Source organism: Octopus sinensis, linkage group LG8 (genome assembly GCF_006345805.1).
Source record: "Octopus sinensis linkage group LG8, ASM634580v1, whole genome shotgun sequence".
NCBI classification, from domain to species: Eukaryota; Metazoa; Mollusca; class Cephalopoda; order Octopoda; family Octopodidae; genus Octopus; species Octopus sinensis.
The window spans coordinates 55,403,840-55,418,058 of record NC_043004.1 but is presented as its reverse complement, the minus strand read 5'-3'; the positions used below and the strand labels follow the sequence as shown (position 1 = coordinate 55,418,058).

Here is a 14,219-nt window from a genome sequence, read left to right as displayed (position 1 = left end):
TATATTTTTTGTTCCCCTCAGAAATATGAATTTAATAATTGAGACAGCTGGAAGAGGTAATGTTCGATTTGTTGTTGGTAATACACACTTGTTATCTTCACAAACTCCATTTTCTTCATGTGTGGGGTGCGGTATGTATGTGTATGTATATATATATATATATATATATAATATATATATATATATATATATATATATATATATATATTGTATGTGTGTTTGTATGCATGTATGTATGTATGTATGTATATATGTATATATGTATGTATGTATTATGTATGCATGTTAGTACATATTAATGTGTGTGTCTTGCGGTTTGTGCTGCGCGCTCCTCCTCATCGATTGACAACCTGTGTTGCCTGTTTATGTTGCCGTAACTTCCCAGCTCGGCATAATGGACCGATAAAATACTTACCAAACTTTAAAAAATAAGTACAGGGGTCGATTCGTTTGAATAAAACCCTTCAAAGCGGTGCCCCAGCACAGCCGCAGTCCAATGACTGAAATAAATAAAGGACAAAAAATAAAGACTTTTGTTTTTGTTTTATTTTCTGGATATTTAATGAGTAATTCCTGTTTCTTTGAGTTTCTTTTTTTTTTTAAGCATTGCTTTTATTTATTTAGCGTCTTTTACTTAAGTGCTTCGCGGTTCTCTGTTTTTCTCCCTGTGTCTGTTCCTCTCGATTTCCTTCTTTCTGTTGGTATTGTGAATTTTACATAATTACTTACATATTAGTACTTGTCAATTGTCACACGACGCCCACATAAGTATGTGTAAGTCAATTTTGACCATATTTTCGCTACTATATCCGTCTGTAATTTAAATTAGCTCCTTTGGGATTACAACTATTGAAGCACTAACCCTACTGCTGCTGCTATTGTTACTATAATTACTAATACTACTACTATTACTAGCAGTAGAAGTAGTTTGTCGAATATGTTTACTCTCCATTATTGTAACATATTCTGAATCGTCAACCTAACTGGTACGTCCATTATATTTTTACTTTGATTACGATGTTTTTCATATTTCACCATTTCGTTTACAAATTAAGCTTTAACAATAACTGTTAATCACAGTCTTTATCAGAAAATCTCATTTTTGGTTTGTTTGTTTGTTTGTTTCGGTTTTGGGGATTTTATTTGGTTGGTTATTTTTTTTTTTAATTATATCTTAGTCCAATTACGGGCCAACCGCAGTGCACGGAACTTTCTGAAAAGCATGCCTAACGAATAACTTGAACAATTTTAGTAGTGCGGGCCGTCTGGTGATGATCCAAGACTCATGTGACCCACCTCCCGAAAAAAATACCTGACTTAGGTTGCGAGGTAACCAACGACATCAATAGTAATGTGATCCTTTAAGTTTATAATTTGGGCGGAAATTAGCGGGTTTTGAAACATAACCATAATAACTTTTCATTGAACTTTGTACGAGACATTCGAAAATATTTTCTTCATCAGTAAACGTTTAAATAAGCTTACTGCTTACTTATGAATCGCTTCGTTATGTCAGTATTTATCTATTTTGTTATATAGCTTTTCTTATCTATTCTTCTCCAACCACTGAACGCTTTTAATCTGATTCCATCTTAGTATTGAGAGATCACCTACACAAGTATACCCCCACTAATTCATCTACTCATAATTTCCAGAAATATGGTTATTTTTTATGAAAATTTCTACGAATACCTTTCAGAAGGTGTAGATAAAGATTATATCAAAATTTAGTGTTTAAAAAAAAATGCTGTAGTGGGTGCACGTTTACATTCTGACAAGCATCACAATTTCTTCGAAGTACTCATGTACATTATCCTCTACCCCGCTTCTGGAAATGTTTTAACAACAAATTCCGATATAACAGTAATCGACACCATCTGAAAGTTATGAGGAAACAAATTCGGTTTGAGATACACTTGAGTAGGTAGGCCATGACAATCAGTGTCAAATATACAAAGCTTTTACACTCACTCTTTCTCGCTTTCTGTCTTAGGAAAACTGTTGTTCGCTCTCTAACAGTCTATTTTATGTTTCCTATCAATTTTCTATGTTTCAGCTCATTTCAAAAGAATATGCGTCGTAAAATTATCGTATTTATTACAAACGTTCGTACTTCACAACCTGAAATTTTCCTACCTCTAAATAATTTTAACTTCCATTAATTTTACACAAATTCTGCCTTAATATCATCGCCAGATTCATTTCCCCAAGTTTTTTTTTTTCTTTTATTCATCTCAGTTATTTGACTGCGGCCATGCTGGAGCACAGTATTTAGTCGAGCAAATCGACCCCAGAACTTATTCTTTGTAAGCCTAGTATTTATTCTATCGATTACTTTTGCCGAACTGCTAAGCTACGGGGACATAAACACACCAGCATCGGTTGTCAAGCAATGCTGGAGGACAAACACAGACGCACAAACATATACATATATATGCATACATAATTATATATATATATATATATATATATATATATATATATATATATATATATATATACGATGGGCCCCTTTCACTTTCCGTCTACCAAATCTACTCACTAGGCTTTGGTCTAGTATTTATTCTATCGGTTACTTTTGCCGAACCGCTAAGCTACGGGGACAAAACACACCAGCATCGGTTGTCAAGCAATGCTGGAGGACAAACACAGACGCACAAACATATACATATATATGCATACATATACATATATATATATATATGTATATATACGATGGGCTCCTTTCAGTTTCCGTCTACCAAATCTACTCACTAGGCTTTGGTCGGCCCGCGGCTAAAGTAGAAGGCACTTGCCCACGGTGCCACACAGTGGGATTGAACCCGGAACCGTGTGGTTAGTAAGCAAGCTACTTACCACACAGCCACTCCTGCGCCTCTACTATTAGTTATCTATTATTTTTTCATAAAACCTGACAAACACATTCTGATCTAAAATGTATTGCCAATTGTCGTAAGATACGTTTGATGACCATCGTTTCTCAACATTAAATGGTTTAAAACTTTTATATTCCTCTTAGTTCCAATACTAATACTTGTGTGTGTGTGTGTGTGTGTGTGTGTGTGTGTGTGTGTGTGTGTGTGTGTGTGTGTGTGTGTGTGTATGTGTGCGAGTATCTGAAACCATGTATGTGTGTATACATATACCTGTGTGTTTGTATGCATGTATATATAAATATATATGTGTGTGTGTGTGTGTGTTGATCTGTCTCTATTCGTGTGTGTATGTGTGCGCGCACACGAACTAAGGTCCATGGGTCAGTTGTAAGAGCGTCGGGTTCTAACTTACACCGTGAGGTTGTGAGTTCGATTCCCGGACGTGATCGTCTCTTGTGTTCTTGAGCAAAACACTTTATTTCAGGTTGCTCCAGTTCTCTCAGCTGTAGAAATGAGTTGCGACGTCATCGGTGCCAAGCTGCATTAGCCTTTGCCTTTCCCTTGGACAACATTGGTCGCATGGAGATGTATTGTCCACTGCAGGTCTTCCCAAACAACCTTTCTCAGACTCGTGCCTCGGAGGAGAACTTTCTAGAAGCAATCTCGAGGTCTTCGTGACCGAAGTGAGTTTTCTCCTCCTCCTCCTCCTCATCATCATCATCTCTCTCTCTCTCTCTCTCGCTCTCTCTCTCTCTCTTTCTGTATATATATATATATATATATATATATATATAATATATACGAGGGGCGTTCAATAAGTAATGCCCCTGACCCACTTGACCCACTTGCAGTTGTTTGATCTAGCTGAAATTTTGCATGTGCACTTATTTATACCTCTATAGATTAAGTGGCGAATTACAGCTCTGAGCTAGTTAGTAGTTAGTTAATTGGCTCAAAAGCAATAGCAAGGCCATGTAGGGGAACATGGAGTTAAGTACACAGTGGTGTTCATGTAAAGAGTCAGGCCACTTGAGGTCAAGGGAGGCTTTTGAACAAAGCGGTCGTCGGCATCTTCACCATCTCGTCTGGCAGCTGTTCCACGGATCCGCAACCCGGACGGAGAGAAAGCTCCTCTCCTTCGATTGAGATGAAATCGTCGCAGGTAGAGCTTTTCGGAATGACCCCGCAGCCGACGCTCTGGAGCAGGAGTGAAGAACAGCTCTTTCGAGAGGTTACACTTTCCGCTTATGATGTTGTGGGCGAGAATGAGATCACCACGGGCGGCGTTTTCAAGAGAATAAAGGTCGAGCGTCCTCAGCCTTTCTTCGTAGGACAAATTTTGAGACCATGAACCATGCGGGTAGCCAGCTTCTGGACTCTTTCGAGATGCTGTATGTCTTTGAGGAGATAAGGAGAAGAGGCTTGAATCCCGTACTCCAATATGGGTCTCACCAGCGTGACATAGAGTGGTAGGAATATGGCTGCTGTGAGCATTCCGAATGACCGTCGAATCAAGAACAGAATTCCGCGTGCTTTGTTGGCAGCATGGACGCACTGGGCCGAAGGCGAAAAGGAGGAATCCACCAAGATACATAGGTCCTTTACCTGATCGGTCCTCTCCAGCAGCAGACGACCCGGCTCGAAATCAAGTTGAGTTGCAGGAGTAGAGCCGACAGGCAGATGACAGCACTTTGACACGTTCAGACACAGGTCCCAATTGTTAGACCACTTCCAAATTTGGTGGAAGCATCGACGAAGATCCTCTATATTACCGCGAGGAGCGACCAGTTTGATATCGTCGGCAAATAGAAGGGTGTGTTGCGTGAGGTCGTCGGGCAAGTCATTTATGAAGACTAAGAACAACAAGGGCACAAGCACTGAACCTTGAGGCACGCCACTGCGCGCACGGGAGACGTCGGACCGCGAACCATTAACTTGGACTGGAAGGAGCGATCTGAGAGGAAGGCACCCAACCATCCGGATGGAAACTATATGCTTGAAGCTTGACAAGCAATAGGCGGTGGTTTACCGAGTCAAAAGCTTTGGCAAAGTCCAGTAAAACGATGTCAACAGCATCACTATCATCGAGGATGCGCGTCACCCAATTCTTCCATTACTAGTAGGTGGTCAAGCATGATCTCTTCGGCGAAGCGGTGTGTGGGAATCAGAGATAGAGGCTGGTTTAGGAGGTGGAGCATCATACTTTCTTAAGGATGGTTTCGAACATCTTGTAAGGGAAACCGGTCGGTAGTTAAGCGGGTTTTCGCGGCTCCCTTTCTTGAAAATAGGGCAGATTATCGCTGTTCTCCAGTCTGCAGGTATAACACCCTCGCCAATGACATATTGAATAGTCGTGTTAAGGGCTCGCAGATGACCGGAGCCAACGCTTTTATAACCCGTGGGTGTATGCCGTCAGGCCGTGACCTTGTTGACATCGAGGCCTTGAATAACACGTTTGACTTCGTCCCGCGTGATGGACCAATCGAAGCATTGGAGGTAACGATCTATCAAATGGAGGGGGTTCACGACCATCATCTTGGTTGAAAATAGTTGAAAAAGCCTCGGCAAATAATTGACTCTGTTGATAAGGGTCCTCAATCGATACGCCTTTTGAGTCTACCAACGTTGCAATCTGGTTGTTCAAGCGGGAATTCCGCTGGACATGGGCAAAGAAGGTTTTTGCATTGCTACTGGCATTTGCCGCGATTTTGTATTCGTAACTGAAGCGTTCTTTCTTTTCAATTTTCACGGCTCGGTCTCGTTGAGTTTTGTACACCTCAAAAGCTGCAGTCGAATCCAGATTTTTGAATTCAGCCCAAGCAATATCTCTGAGTCGACGTTCTCGTTTAACCCTCTTCGTCACCCAGGGCTTGTGTTTCTTCCTCTTGGGGAGCCCAACGGGAACTGCCTGGTCAGTCAAACAGATTACATATGCTTTGAACCGGGAAGATGTTGTACAAATTGATGCGGGCCAATCGATCGTGGGAGCGTTGAAGTCTCCTAGTACCAAACAGTCATGCGAAACTGAAACGAATCTTATCGCTTCGAGGTAAATGAGCATCGTCCTGGGGGTCGCACAAGAGGCGGCCTTGTAGACAGCCAACACGGGCAGGCAAAACTCAGATAGGCTCAGCTTGCAATAGACGGCATCGAATTTTGTTGTAGGCTGAGCATTAGTGGGTAGAATACCGCTGGACGGTTTGTGCTCAGACTTAACATACACAGCAACACCTCCACCTCGCCTTTTTCCTCTGTCACATCTGAAAAGGACGTAGCCCTGCAGGTGGATTTCTGAGTCTTTTACTGCTGGAGTCAGCCAAGTCTCGGTGATAGCTATCACATCAGGGGAGTCACGCATGGCCAGTGTAAATAGTTCACTGAACTTTGGGAATAAGGAGCACGAGTTGGTGTAGACGATGCTGAGCTGTGAAGTCTGAGGGGCGGGAGTTGGGGAGCAAGCAGAATAAGGGGTATCAGAGATAGCATCGTTGACGGGGGTATCAACTTCACTTCGATTTGCCCTCACATCACTTTCCCTGTCAGCACTACAGCATGGGACCAGAGGTAGGACTTGATTATCTGTCCATCTTGGATTCGTAAACACTTCTCTCCCATTTGTTTCCTCATCTTTAGTTCGGATATCAGGTTTCTCCGGCGAATTCTCTCTCTTAGTGAGTATTCCTCGCGAAAACCCATATTGGGGTCCTCCCAGGCATGCGTCTGAGCTCTGTTCAGAAAGACTGAAGCCTCCCGATCAGAAGAAAAGATTACCCTTATTGGGCGTGGTCTAGTATCTGCGGTTGGGTTCGCTTGGAATCTTCCTAGCCGAGGGACCTTAAGGACACTGACCTTTTCGTTCACGGAGAACAATTCTCCAACCAAAATGGAAACAAAATTAATGTCATCTTTTAGGCGGTTTATGCCTGTATCACGGGTGGATTCAGCTTTACCGTAAATTATTGCTGATCTTGAGTGGGCAAAATGTTCTCTACTATGAGCTGTGGTATTCGATTCTTCATTGGAGGATTTCGAAAGGGTGGTTTCATAGCCATCGGACTTATGTCGGCCTGTGGGGTCGATCGGAATGGGTTTAGTGGTCATAATTTTCCGCCTGGTTTGGAACTGCACTGCCTCTTCTTCGGTTTGGGGGAGCGCCACTCCCCAGATGAACTCACATCGAGATCGTTCAGAATTGGTTGAGCAATGGCATTAGTGGGAAGGACAGGTGAGGGAGAATCCAAACGGATTTTATCGTGATCAGGTTTCATAGCCAAATCTGCCCCTCTGGAGTTTTGACTACGTTTCTTCTTTTGGGGAGAACAACGGTCTTCAGGTGGGTTTGAGTCTACGCTCCTCAAATTAGGTTGGGGAACCTCCGGAACCGAAAAGGCAGATGAGGAAGAATCCGCACAGGAACGATCATGTGCAGAAACGACCGCCGGTTCCTTCGCCTTCTTTGGCCGCTTCGATTTTGTTCCCTAATTGTGGTTTCTAATTTACAGGTGTTTGAACTGAGTCAAGTGTGAAATGGAGCCTGTTGAGTGTCGAGCCTGTTGAGTGTCGATCTGGTTTTTGTATTTGAAAGGACGCACACCACGGGAGACTTTTGATGAAATGAAAGTAACTTATGGTGATGGTGCCCCATCATATGACTTGTAAAACGCTGGCATTGTGAATTCAAACATAGTCGGAACTCTGTGGAAACAGCTCCCAGATCTGGTCGCCCCCTTCTGCCGTTGATGAGACGTCTGTCCGTCAATTTGAGGCTGCCATTTTGGAAGGTCAACGCATAACTATTCGCCAAATAGCCCATAAGATCAAGATTAGTACCGGGTCTGTGGAAACTATCATTCATGACCATTTGCATATGCAAAAGGTGTCTGCCAGATGGATTTCCAGGTTGCTCACACCTTTCCAGAAGCAAGAACGCGTTGAGTGCTCGAGGATGAATTTGGAGATGTGCCAAGAAGATGAGTCAAAATTTTTCAAAAGGCTGATCACACAGGATAAAACCTGGGTCCATCACTATGATCCATAGACCAAAGCCCAGTCAGTGCAGTGAAAGCACCGTGACTCACCTCCTCCAAAGAAGGCAAGGGTGCAGCCCTCCGCTGACAAGGTTATGCTCACAGTCTTCTGGGACCAGGACGGAGTAATGATGACAGATTTCCTGGCAAAGGGTACCACAATTACAGGAGCCTATTATGCTTCACTTTTGAGGAAATTAAGAGAAGCTATCAAAATCAAGAGGCGGGGCAAGATCAGCAGAGGCATCCTCCTCCTGCAGGACAACGCTCCGGTCCACAACTCGCGTGTCGCCAGATCAGAAGCACAGGCGTGCAGCTATGAACTCCTCCCCTTGCACTCTCTGATTTTCACCTCTTCCCAGCCATGAAGTTGATTTTGAAAGGAAAGCGTTTCCCAAATGATGCAGCCTTGATTTCTGAAGTCACATCGTGGTTGGAGGACCAAGCTGGGGTCTTCTACAAAAACGGTCTCCAGAGCTGTATCAAATGATGGGAGAAATGCATAACTCTAGGTAGTTCCTATGTAGGAAAAGACTAATAACTGTGCCAAGTTTCGTTGCTCTACTGCTATGGGAAGTGGGTCAGGGGCATTACTTATTGAACGCCCCCCGTATATGAATATATATATGAATATATATATATATATATATATATATATAATATATATATATATATATATTATATATTATATAATATATATATATATATATATGAATATATATATGTATACACACACACATATATATATATATATAATATATGAATATATATATATATATGAATATATATATATATAATATATATATATATATATATATAATATATATATATATATATATATATATATATATATATATATATATATATATATATATATATATATATATATATATATGAATTATATATATATGAATATGTATATATATAGATATGTGTGTGTATATATATATATATATATATATATATATATATATATAAGGGAGAAGATTGGGTCAACAGAGGACATGAAGTAAAACTCGATGGTACAGTTCTACATCATCTCAAAATGTGATTTCCAGCAGTGGCAGGAACGCTAGCAGAAATGTTTAGACTCTTAAGGTGGATACTTTGAAGGAGGCTAAATCAAAATGGCGAGCTTTTTAATATTAAGATCGGATAATTTTTTTAGTACACTTCATTTTTAAAAATATAGGAATACACTTTATCGGTTTCACATTAGATCTTCAAAGTGCGTAGTATACGAAACTGTATCGCGAATTATGTTTATTCTGGCGTTTGTTATAAAAAAAATACTTTGTTTTCAGAGTGGGAATGTGACTCAGAAGATACAAATTGATTGATAGCATTCATGTATCAAGCTTATGCGACAGTTGAACCAGAAAGGTTACATGAAAGCGTTTCTTCATAGAAGATATCATATGGATGGATGGAAGCACTCCGTCGGTTACGACGACGAGGGTTCCGGTTGATCCGATCAACGGAACAGCCTGCTCGTGAAATTAACGTGTAAGTGGCTGAGCATTCCACAGACACGTGCACCCTTAACGTAGTTCTCGGGGATATTCAGCGTGACACAGAGAGTGACAAGGCCGGCCCTTTGAAATACTGGTACAACAGAAACAGGAAGTAAGAATGAGAGAAAGTTGTGGTGAAAGAGTACACCAGGGATCACCACCATCCCCTGCCGGAGCCTCGTGGAGCTTTAGGTGTTTTCGCTCAATAAACATTCACAACGCCCGGTCTGGGAATCGAAACCGCGATCCTACGACCGCGAGTCCGCTGCCCTAACCACTGGGCCATTGCGCCTCCACAGTTGAACCAGAAAGGTTACATGAAAGCGTTTCTTCATAGAAGATATCATATGACAGCTCGTAAAGAGAGGTATGAATATTATTCTATCGAAGAATAATGTTATCAAGTAGTGTTAGTTCCCTTCCATAGGACATGTTAAAACATATCCCTTCTTTGTTAATAGGCGCTGTGTGGTAAGTAGCTTGCTTACCAACCACTTGGTCTCGGGTTCTGTTCTACTGCGTGGCACCTTGGACAAGTGTCTTCTGCTATAGCCACGGGCCGAACAAAACCTATTGAGAGGATTTGGTAGATGGAAACTGAAAGAAGCCGTCGTAAATGTATACATATATATATATATGCATGTGTATATGTTTGTGTGTCTATGTTTGTCCTCACAACAACGCTTGACAACTGATGTTGGTGTGTTTAAGTCCCCGTAATTTAGCGGTTTAGCAAAAGTGACCGATAGAATAAATACTAGGCTGACAAAAAATAAGTCCTGGGGTCAATTTGCTCGACAAAAGGCGGTGCTCCAGCATGGCCGCAGTCAAAATGACTAAAACAAGTAACAAAATAAAAGAAGAAAAATGTAGAGAAAGGAAGATAAAGTAAATAAAATAAATGATTGCTGCTACATATTTTTTTTTTCAGAACGACCCCAAGTAGACATTGTACAATAGTGGATTCTAAGGAAAAGGAGAATCGTGTTTTTTTTTTATAGCCTGTTCAGTGGGGGCTTTAAAAAACTAACTTCCCTTATTAATTCTAGTCTGGAGTATCGTTACACATTCATAGAATGAAAAGACTAGATATTTGAAACAGCGCAAAACAGTGATGTAAAATAAACAAACTTTAGGTTAGTTAAAATATATTGTGACATATTTCAACTAAATAAAGATTGACTGCAGCTACCGTGGAGAAAAAAAGTTTTCGATTTTACCACAAGCGAGAAATTTTCCTATATGGTAACTATAGTGAATCTGTCTTTAGAAATTGAAATATGTTCCAAACATATTTTAGCTAACCTAAAGTTCATATATAATATATATATGTGTGTTATATATATATATATATATATAATATATATATTATATATATTATATATATATATATATATATATATATATATATATATATATATATATATATATATACACGTATATATATATATATACATATATATACGTATATATATATGCATATATATATATATGTATATATATATATTGTGTATATATATATGTGTGTGTATGTGTATATATATGTATATATATATATGCATATGTATATATATATATATATATATATATATATATATATATATATATATATATATTATATATATATATATATATAAAATATTATTCGAGACAAAACCATTTTGCAAAAAACAAGGAAAGACTTAATCAATACAAAAATTTAATAAATAGTCAATTTATTAAAATTTATGTATTGATTAAGTCTTTCCTTGTTTGTTTTGCAAAATAGTGGTTTTGTCTCGAATAATATTTTATAATATTTTACTATAAATCGATTTAATCCTAAATCTGATTTTTCCCTGTAAATTTGGATTTATTCCCTAATATTATTATTAATATATATATATATTATATATAATATATATATATATATATATATATATATATATATATATATATACCGGAGTAAACACATAAATGTGAAACAAGGTGGAAAAAAGAGTACTCAAATACCAGTGGTAGAGTAATATGCTTTATTTAAAAGCAGCAGAAAATTCAACAAAACCTGTTACTCTGAGTTTCACGTTCGCGTTCGTCGGACAGTTTTGCTAGCAAAAAAACTGTCCGACGAACGGGAACGTGAAACTCAGAGTAACAGGTTTTGTTGAATTTTCTGCTGCTTTTGAATAAAGTATATATATATATATAGGTGGTGCTATTAAGTTAGACATGGCCTGGGCCAATAATGGCCGAAACCTATCAAAGTATCAAAGTATATATATATATATACATATATATATATATAATTTCAACAATTGAGGGCAAAATTAATTAATTATTAATCAATTTCACCAAGTGTTCAGTATGCAAAGGGACCATTCAAGGCTAATTCAAATATTACATTATATAAAAGGGCTTAGTAAAATAAATTACTTTGCCGCATACTGAACTCATTAGAAATAGCAGCTAAAAAACTTTTTTAAGGCTATTTCTAATACTTAAAGAAAATCTCTCTCATATATAGTGTTTGCATAATTTAACTCACAAAAGTTTGGGGGTAATGACATCGAAAAATCAAATGCTAAGGTTATTCGAGAACGTACGTTTCAAGATTAGTCAAAACAACATTTCTATCATCGGCTCGGAAATTCCTTGGTTTGGATTTGGAAACACTGAAAATAAGAACATACCCTCTCGAAGATCTGCTCCCAACTAACAGTGTCAACAAATTCAAAATAAGCAAGCGAAGAATCTCTGTTCTCCCCTTTCCACCAGCGTGGGTTAAAATCATCAAACTCTATGCTTATTTCGGTAAAGTCCGAAGCATTAATCAGAGGGAGATTAATTATAATTTCAACAATTGAGGGCAAAATTAATTAATTATTAATCAATTTCACCAAGTGTTCAGTATGCAAAGGGACCATTCAAGGCTAATTCAAATATTACATTATATAAAAGGGCTTAGTAAAATAAATTACTTTGCCGCATACTGAACTCATTAGAAATAGCAGCTAAAAAACTTTTTTAAGGCTATTTCTAATACTTAAAGAAAATCTCTCTCATATATAGTGTTTGCATAATTTAACTCACAAAAGTTTGGGGGTAATGACATCGAAAAATCAAATGCTAAGGTTATTCGAGAACGTACGTTTCAAGATTAGTCAAAACAACATTTCTATCATCGGCTCGGAAATTCCTTGGTTTGGATTTGGAAACACTGAAAATAAGAACATACCCTCTCGAAGATCTGCTCCCAACTAACAGTGTCAACAAATTCAAAATAAGCAAGCGAAGAATCTCTGTTCTCCCCTTTCCACCAGCGTGGGTTAAAATCATCAAACTCTATGCTTATTTCGGTAAAGTCCGAAGCATTAATCAGAGGGAGATTAATTATAATTTCAACAATTGAGGGCAAAATTAATTAATTATTAATCAATTTCACCAAGTGTTCAGTATGCAAAGGGACCATTCAAGGCTAATTCAAATTATTACATTATATAAAAGGGCTTAGTAAAATAAATTACTTTGCCGCATACTGAACTCATTAGAAATAGCAGCTAAAAAACTTTTTTAAGGCTATTTCTAATACTTAAAGAAAATCTCTCTCATATATAGTGTTTGCATAATTTAACTCACAAAAGTTTGGGGGTAATGACATCGAAAAATCAAATGCTAAGGTTATTCGAGAACGTACGTTTCAAGATTAGTCAAAACAACATTTCTATCATCGGCTCGGAAATTCTTGGTTTGGATTTGAAACACTGAAAATAAGAACATACCCTCTCGAAGATCTGCTCCCAACTAACAGTGTCAACAAATTCAAAATAAGCAAGCGAAGAATCTCTGTTCTCCCCTTTCCACCAGCGTGGGTTAAAATCATCAACTCTATGCTTATTCGGTAAAGTCCGAAGCATTAATCAGAGGGAGATTAATTATAATTTCAACAATTGAGGGCAAAATTAATTAATTATTAATCAATTTCACCAAGTGTTCAGTATGCAAAGGGACCATTCAAGGCTAATTCAAATTATTACATTATATAAAAGGGCTTAGTAAAATAAATTACTTTGCCGCATACTGAAATCATTAGAAATAGCAGCTAAAAACTTTTTTAAGGCTATTTCTAATACTTAAAGAAAATCTCTCTCATATATAGTGTTTGCAATTTAACTCACAAAAGTTTGGGGGTAATGACATCGAAAAATCAAATGCTAAGGTTATTCGAGAACGTACGTTTCAAGATTAGTCAAAACAACATTTCTATCATCGGCTCGGAAATTCCTTGGTTTGGATTTGGAAACACTGAAAATAAGAACATACCCTCTCGAAGATCTGCTCCCAACTAACAGTGTCAACAAATTCAAAATAAGCAAGCGAAGAATCTCTGTTCTCCCCTTTCCACCAGCGTGGGTTAAAATCATCAAACTCTATGCTTATTTCGGTAAAGTCCGAAGCATTAATCAGAGGGAGATTAATTATAATTTCAACAATTGAGGGCAAAATTAATTAATTATTAATCAATTTCACCAAGTGTTCAGTATGCAAAGGGACCATTCAAGGCTAATTCAAATTATTACATTATATAAAAGGGCTTAGTAAAATAAATTACTTTGCCGCATACTGAACTCATTAGAAATAGCAGCTAAAAAACTTTTTTAAGGCTATTTCTAATACTTAAGGAAATCTCTCTCATATATAGTGTTTGCATAATTTAACTCACAAAAGTTTGGGGGTAATGACATCGAAAAATCAAATGCTAAGGTTATTCGAGAACGTACGTTTCAAGATTAGTCAAAACAACATTTCTATCATCGGCTCGGAAA

The 14,219-nt window shown here is 38.1% G+C and overlaps 1 protein-coding gene across 4 annotated transcripts in view; it reads left to right on the top strand.

The window, feature by feature from the left end:
• Positions 1–747: 747 nt before the first annotated feature.
• LOC115215177 (adhesive plaque matrix protein 2) overlaps positions 748–14,219 on the top strand; it is a 68,908-nt gene continuing 55,436 nt past the window's right edge. For all 4 annotated transcript variants that reach the window (XM_029784360.2, XM_029784359.2, XM_036505412.1 and 1 more), the window contains exon 1: positions 748–986. The gene's annotated coding sequence lies outside the window, so the exon portion shown is untranslated. The remainder of the gene's footprint in view (positions 987–14,219) is intronic.